This window comes from Sturnus vulgaris, chromosome 1 (assembly GCF_052056855.1).
Source record: "Sturnus vulgaris isolate bStuVul1 chromosome 1, bStuVul1.hap1, whole genome shotgun sequence".
NCBI classification, from domain to species: Eukaryota; Metazoa; Chordata; class Aves; order Passeriformes; family Sturnidae; genus Sturnus; species Sturnus vulgaris.
The window spans coordinates 65525634-65533932 of NC_142243.1; the positions used below are offsets into that span (position 1 = coordinate 65525634).

An 8299-nucleotide genomic window follows, 5' to 3' on the forward strand; every position below is an offset into this window, starting at 1 on the left:
AGCCAGGCCATCAGGCCATTTTATTCCAACACATTATTACATTATCAAAATACCCAATGGAAGATGTCCTTGTTGACAGCTGAGACTATTCCCTGGCCTCCTTGTTGTATCAAGGCTTATCAGCACAGCATTGCCAAGAAGTATATTTTGACCCTTGTGTAAATCAGGGCTTCACTGCAGACAGAACTTCTCAGAAGGAGTTCCTGAAGTGTGGAGTTTCTCTTTGTCAGACAAATTGATTGAACATAAGAGTTAGTATGGGATGAATAAAGACACATTTCAAATTTTAGAGAATTTAAGGAGCTTTTACGGCATGATGAAGAGTAGCTCTACTGGTGTTTGCAGGTATGTATGCCTTAGGTTACCAATAGATGCCAAATCAGTAGATATCAATACTGATAGCTACTGATATACAGAGATTCTGAAATCAGCATTGAAACCAGTAAGTATGGATATGTAACAATGCCCATTGATATGGATAGATGTCAATTTCAATTTCAATTTCTCTGTCCTTATCATTACCTATCATTGATAGGTATCAAAATTGATAGGTGTTGATTATCTGTTGATCACTATTGATATCAAGATATATTGATATTGGTAGGCATTGATGCTTATTGATATCAAAATCAATATAAAATTTATAGGTGTTAGACAATTATGCTTATAAATACAGCTAGGTATTGTTGAAAAAAGCTATCAATAATGGCTGGCATAGGTGACTATCACAACTATTGATATTGACAGGTAGTGAATGATAGGTAGCCATACCCATTTATACTGCTGCCTGTTGATAGATACCCAAATACATGGGTATTGATATGTAATCATTGTTTACAACACCAGAAGGTATCAATGAGTACCAGTGGCTACAAATATAAATAGATATTGTTACCTTGATATTGATAAACCTCAACTGATCACTGTTTTGAATCTTCTTGATAAACATTATCAAAGGTTATTGTTCTTGATATTTAATAGTGCATATTGAGATCCAAATCACTCTCCAAAACAACAGACATAGATACCCACCACTATAGATAGATATCAAACTGAATAGGTATTGATGCCTATTAACAAGTATGGATATTTGGACATATCAATTTGTGTCAATACCTACTCATATCAGTACCCACCAATAGGTATCCAAACCAATAGAATCGAGGCCTATCATTGATCTAAAAAGGGATCTATGTTGGTAGGTATCAAGGCCTATTGACAGAAAAATGTACCAATGTTTATTGAGAGGTATTATCAGTGATTAGTGATAGGTATTAATATCATAGATACAAATATTATATACAAATATAACAGATATCCGTGCCCATTAATATAGGTATTGTTAAGTATTAAGGCCTTGATATTACCAAAAGGGATTGATGTCAATAGGTATCAATACCTATCAATAGATATTCAAATCCATAGACAGTACTAGTTTTCAAGTCAATAGGCATTCATGCCTATTGATATCAATATGCAGATCAAAAAAAGGATCAGTACCTATCAGTTTGTATAGATACCAACATCTATGAATACACATTGGTAGTGATACCTATTGTGAGCTCTTAATATATAGCTACATAGGCCTATACATATATATATATATATATATATAAAAATATTTGTATCTATAAATATATATATAAACACATATCAATATAGATATCAATATTGATAGGTATAGGTGTAGACCATTGTATAATTACATTGACATATAGATGTATATAAATGCATACAAAACAGAGAAAACAGCACTTCTTCTCAATTGCTTTATTTAGAGTTGACATTGGGGAAAGAAGGAGGGGATTCCTCTTTGCAATAACCAACGTATGAGCTGCATAAAAAAGCTGTGTGCGGCCTCCAAACAAGTTTAAAAGATATTATTTTTTTCAGCTTTTGTGGCATTAAATTCCTGATAGTATATCTCGTACTTCACATCTGGGGGAAAAATCATAAGCATTTATGTTTTTGAGAGCCATCTTGGACTGTGGGAAGGAAACACAAAATCAATGACATAAGACTAAATTTTTCTTTGTCCTTCCTCAAAAATATTATACAATGGGCACTTCATTGTCAAATGATACATCATTCTATACAACAAATGCAAACTCAGATAAGAACTTCCATGGTATCTAGGTTATTTTAAATTTGTAGTTGCAGGAGACAAATAAGTTGACCAGATCATCAAAGCCATGCATTTCTAATTTCATAAAACAAACTAATGGCTAAAAAGTAAAGGATTTCTCTCACCCTGATATCTCAAGGAAATCAAATAGATCTGCAAGCACATGACACTCACATATATTAACTTTAAAAATATACCTGAGAAACTTGTTGTTTTGACATGAGTCTGGGGGTGGGAGGGGAGTGGAGGGTGTGGAGTGAAGGGGGGAAAAGTGATCTAGATAATTGTGTATGTATAAAAGGCCAAATCCTTAGGCCATAAACCAGGCACACACCCAATGATGTCAATGTGTTTGGCTTACAGGGGAAATAAAGCAACATTTTATTACATGCTAAGTGAGAATCTTTGCTTGACCAGAATGAGGGAAAAGTGCAAACAGGTGCTGGCTCAGCAGGAATGGAAACTCAAGAATAATAGTGGCTTTTCCTCAGGCTCATAAGCATCCTGAAAGACTACATTTCTGTCAGTACCTTAATAAAGCATTATCTACTACCCAATCCACCTATGTCTGGGTTTGAGGCTATCTGCAGAAGCTTTTGATTGTGAAGCTGCTTAACATTATTTCTCCATCCCTGCCTTTGCTTGTGCACAGGCTGTTGCAAAAGCAACCCCCTTCAGTCAAGGAAGCTGGGGCCCCACTCTCCTCCAGCTTGTGGGGAAAGAAAGGAGTCATTATTGACACATGCAAGTGATTTGAGAAGAGACTGTCTACCCCCATAGAAAAAGACTTAGTTGTCTGGTGAATCAGGAAATGTCAGACTTTCTGAAAGGTTAATGGGAGGCTTTAGAAACACATTAAATCTAATCTTACAGCATGAATGTTGATGACTTTATGCTGAGATCCTAGAAATAAGAAAGGGCAAGAAAGAATATTTTAGGTGAAAGTAAGTTTTGACTGAGGAGCCAGGAGAGAACTTTATTGCAACATATTGCTGAATTTCTCCTTCCATATAGGGCTGGCAATGTGCCTGGTACCATATGCTAAAAAAAAGGATATAATATGAGACCATTTGAACTGAAAGCAAGTTTTTTTTATACTTGCTGAAGTTTAATTAAATGGATGACCTGGTCAACTCTAGAAGTGAACAAAATTAATTTCTTTCAGGGTTATCTATTCTAAATGGGCTGCATAAAACTTCAGTCACTGTAGGGACTGGTAGGGGACTATATAGTGCTGTTAGCATAACCTTCCCAGTACAGTCAGAATCATCCATGCCTCTTTCTGGTTTAGCTGAAGAATCATTAAATATGGAATTCATAAATAAACACACTTTGCATGCAATCTTTCCCCCTGCATGTTACAATCTCATATACATTAACAGAAGTAGTAGCATAGGACATGGGGGAACAAACAATGGATGCTGTTAGTTGGGTTTAGTTGCACAATTCACACAGTTTTGTACCATTAGCTTTTTAAGCAATATTTTCTGTGGTGTCTTCAGGTTTGAATTTTACTTTTAGGTCATTAGTCTTTTGTTTGTGACTTTCTTTCATTGCTCGGTTGCTTTGGGGAGATTTGCCTTTGCTAGTCGTTAGCAGGTTTTTACAACGTGGGCACAATTGGTTAATCCCATAATAGAAACCTGCTGTGCAGAGAGTGCTATTTTTACTGTACACACCATATCTCATAGCACAAGGCAGTTTTAGAAGGCGATACAGCTGCCATTAAATCTATACATCTCAAGGAGGGCCATGAATAGCTGCTCCTTGTGTAAGGACGTATCCTGCGGTTCTATTATCCCAGCTCAGGCTCTGAGTAACACTTTTCTTTAGCAAATCAATATCCTTACCTCTCCTTTTTTGAGTCTTTTTGCTTCTTTCACTACATCCATTGTTCCTGAAAAGAAATAGCGCCTGTGTCTCTGCTGACCTGTGGGTACATGTGCCAAACTAAAATGCCAGCAGGAACATTGTGGGGCTCCCATCTTTCCAGGGAAGCCAGGGTGCCAAGGGAAGAGGCAAGGTGCAGGGCAGTGGTCCATGCTGCTGCAAAGCTGGTGTCTGAGCAACCTCCAGGTTAAAATTAGCCTAGCTGTGAATTAGGGGTTTTACTGCAGTCAAACCTGGATGAGTCTGCATATTACAGCTGAGCCTCATGCAGCACAGGTTGCCTGGCAGGATGTCTGTGACACAGCCTCTCTCCTCATAGCCCAGAGACAAATGTGTCCTGGCTCTCCCTTGTCCCTTTTCAGTAGCTCCTGATGTAAGGGGCAAGTTTGGGAACATGCTGTGTGCACGAGTGTGTGTGAAGCCTGTGGAGTGGGGGGCAACAACACGGGCTCCTCAGGTTGCTCATTTGCAAATCTGTCCCTGTAGCTCTGCCAAATGCAAGGGCTTCTACCTCACATTTTCAGAGCCACTCAGATCTTAGTGCCACTGAGGTGCTAGGGCTCCTAGTGTTCTTCTCCCAACACAATATAATTTCAATCAGATTAAACAAAACATGAGAAAACATGCTTATGGACTATATTTTTAAATGTCTGGTCTGTTCCCACGTCAGTTTGACTGATGCTGGGCTTTAGTCCATATGTTACTTTTAAGATTAAAGAGGCTAAAACATACAACAGTGGTCTTAAGCAAGAGCTTCATTTGTTAATATACCCTGAAAAATACACTTTTTTTAGAGACTGGACATGTATATCAAAGCATAATCTTTCAGCAGCAAACATCCAAGTATCATTCACCTACAAAAACCTTGGCACATCTGTGCATTTATCAAGTCATAAAAAAATCCTTAAGGGGGCTGTCATGTTTCCCATGAATTATCCTAACCTGCATGCACCTCAACCTGAACCCTCTGGGAGAAGGCTAAGGCAACTACTGCTGATTTATGGAGGCAGACAGCTTGGAGTCCCTGCCAGGGAGTAAGTAAATCGTGGTGAGTGTGTGATTAAAGGGAAAAAGCACAGTCATTTTCAAATGCTCGTTCATGCAATTCTTCTAGAAGAGATCTGCAGAAAGTAATGAGGAGGTTTATATTCACTCCTACTGACCTACACTTCTATTGGAAAAAGTTCCAAGGTTCCTAAGTATATGAAGACTGAAAACACCTTCAACTCCAGCTGGATCATGGGGATGTGCCCAGATTTTTCCATGTTCGTGCCACAAGGAAGACCAGAAGGTTTCTATACTCTCTCTCTCTCACACACACAGGAGTCACTTCATTAGGATTAAAAACTAGAAACCAGGAAAATTTAAATGAACACAAAACTAGTGGCAAGGGCTGAAAATTGATTTCCCGTCCGAAGATTTGTCCCTGATGTTCCCCCGGGTGCTGCACCCTTTGGTGGTTGATTGCTGCTCCTAGGTGTGGTAAGGCAGAAAATTTTATAATTAATTAATAATTAATGCAATATTAATGCAAAATTACCACCCAGCTGTATCCACTGAGACCTCTACCAATTCTGTATTTCATGCATTACTGACTTAATGTATGTCAGCACATTTTGTTCAGCATTCTCTGTATTAACAACATTATTTCTTCTTTTAAGTCAGGGTCGTGGGATCATATTCAACACTGTCTACAGGAGAGATAGTAATTAAATTCAGAGATGCAATTGGATCCAATGTGTTGTATGTCCACTGACTAATGCTACCACCTCCCCCCTCCAAGTATATACGTGTAAGTATATTTATGCATGTGTGCCTCATGTGCCTCTTTAGAATTATGTATGTGTGTGTTTGCTTGCACATGGCAATTATTGCACATGCAGTAAACCTTCTTTGGTAATTATAAGTCAGAGTTCAATATTACATCTGTGATCATAAAATCTGCACTCAGTAGATAAAGTCATGAAAATCATATAATAATGTCAACTTTCAAAAGATAGCCTGAGAACCTAGAAAAGTAGATGATGGTGAGCACAAAGATTCTCAGCTGCACTGGGGATTCCCTATGGCTAATTTAAACCCCATTATTTTGTAAAATCATAGTTTTGGTAAGGCTCTTTTAAAATCAGATTCTTTAAAAACAATAATTATGCAATAAAAAACTGAGGAAGTTTTCAACACTAGAATTACGTCTGCATTTTTTATATTGATGTATGTGGGGAATTTCCCAGATAGAAATGTGTTTGCCAGCTGAGTTGTCTCAAATCTCTGCATGTGTAATCAAAGGCCTGGAAATATTTTTTCAAGTAGACGGAGGATGGATAATGTACTCATTTAAAAATATAGAAGTCAGTTAGCAAGCAGATCTGCACTCTGAGCTAAGCCACTGTCACACTACATTTTTCTCCATAGATTGCAAATCATGTTTCTGAACTGTCGTATCATTTAGTCATTATTTACATGTTAAGGCCTCTTCATACAGTATCCCTACTCTAACTCTTAGTTAGAGTCATAAAAGAAGATGGGTTGACAGTATTTCACAGTGGATGAAGTTGTTTTTTTTAATGTCATCAATGAATATTGATTTAGCCTCCCCTAACATTAAAACAAAGCTTGTTTCATTTTGGAGAGATGTGGAGATACTCAGTAGAGTGGTGATGTGTGAGCAGATTTTCCCTCCTCCTTTTTATTCTATTACTTTCCAGTATCTCCAGGCTGCACAATATTCCTTGAAAGCAAACATTTTATGCAAAGCAGCTGTCTAAGGAAGTTACTTTTACTTTTCCTTGCAGGGTGGCCTATTGAACATGATTAACTTGACTCTGATGGAAAGAGAAAAATAACCTGGAAACATCTGGCAAATTGCAAAGCAATGCCTAACATTTTCTTCCCTGTAGGATTTAATTCAGAAACATTCTTAATGGATCCCCATTTACCTAAAGCTCTAAAGGTTTTGATGGAGGGGTTTGGGGGATTTGTGTTTGGTTTCTCTCACCCCACTAGCTGTAACTCTGTACTATTTTATCTCCAATCCTGAATCCATTAGAAAAAATCTGCAATTACAAGGCGGGCATGGTGCTGTGTTTACTGCTCCAGGCTGGTTTGTTGTGCTTTGTATGCACGTTTGAGTCTTTAAATATGTGAAAATTAATTTCCTGAGTTCCATGTGGCTAAAATGATACCTGAAACATAATTTAGGGACTCACACAAATAGAAATTATCAAATTAACTTTAAAAATTAAAGGAATGTTAGTAAAATTTTTAGAGGATTTCATTCAATTCACCGGGTAAAATTAAAAATATAAAATTATGAAGTGCCATGTGTAAAAAGTCATTCTTACTTTATTGTTCTAAAATTTTTGAAATGCTGATTTAAAAAAAAAAAAAAGAGAGAAAAGCATTGTGTCTGTTTTATATGTACTTTTTATTCAGACATTTTGTCACATAATCCATGGAAAGAATGCGCTCTACAGAATTAAGTATTTTGTATTCACTGTCTCATATATAATTTCTCAAGTAGTGTTACTTTGTGGAAAAAGAACAGAGAAAATGAGAGGAATGTAAAACCACTGGAAACAAGTTTCAGCTTTGTCTTCTTTACAGAGACTTCTTCAAAATTTCATACAGGACCATAAAAAAGTCAAATAAAACTCTTTCACAATTGTGTGAAAGACACATAATTTGATCAGTGGTCAAAAATTCAACGCCCCTAAATTATGTTGACCTGATGTGACACATTTTTGTTCTGGATTATCTAACTTGTAGATTTTAGACTTTTGAAAAAAAGACTTCATATCCAAAATCTTACACATTTTAAAATGAAAGTTCACTGTGATCTGAATATTCAGTAACAAAACAGTTCACATTAATTAATTTCACCTCATGATACAATATCTGTTCTAATTTTAGCAAGCAGCCAAATAAGCCCATGTGTGGATTTCTTTGGCAAAAAAGTTGTGAAAACAAAGTTTTCAGATCTAATTCCAACAACAGTCTCTGAAAAAGAAGAAATGTGTAGATTTATGGATTGCTGTGATCTACACAGGTCATACAGGCAACATGTTTTTAAGGCTTGTTTCTTCTCCTCCACCAACAGGTTAAAGATAGCATCCATAGACATGTCCATGGATTTGTAGTCCTTGTGATATGCACCATCCCCTCTTCTGCATCTGGAGTGTTAAAATTGCCTGATGTTTCATGTTTTAGGCACAGAACGCTACTAGAATCTACAAAAAAGTACCTCTGCATGTCTACTGGCTTTCCTCCAGGGGCTTCATTTGTGTT

General features: G+C 37.0%; 1 long non-coding RNA gene across 2 annotated transcripts in view; it reads left to right on the forward strand.

Moving 5' to 3' along the window:
• LOC148225266 (uncharacterized) overlaps nt 1–8089 on the forward strand; it is an 88281-nt gene extending 80192 nt beyond the window's left edge. For both annotated transcript variants that reach the window (XR_015799537.1, XR_015799616.1), the window contains 2 exons: nt 5677–5807; nt 6808–8089. This is a non-coding gene — a long non-coding RNA (uncharacterized LOC148225266). The remainder of the gene's footprint in view (nt 1–5676; nt 5808–6807) is intronic.
• Nucleotides 8090–8299: the final 210 nt, after the last annotated feature.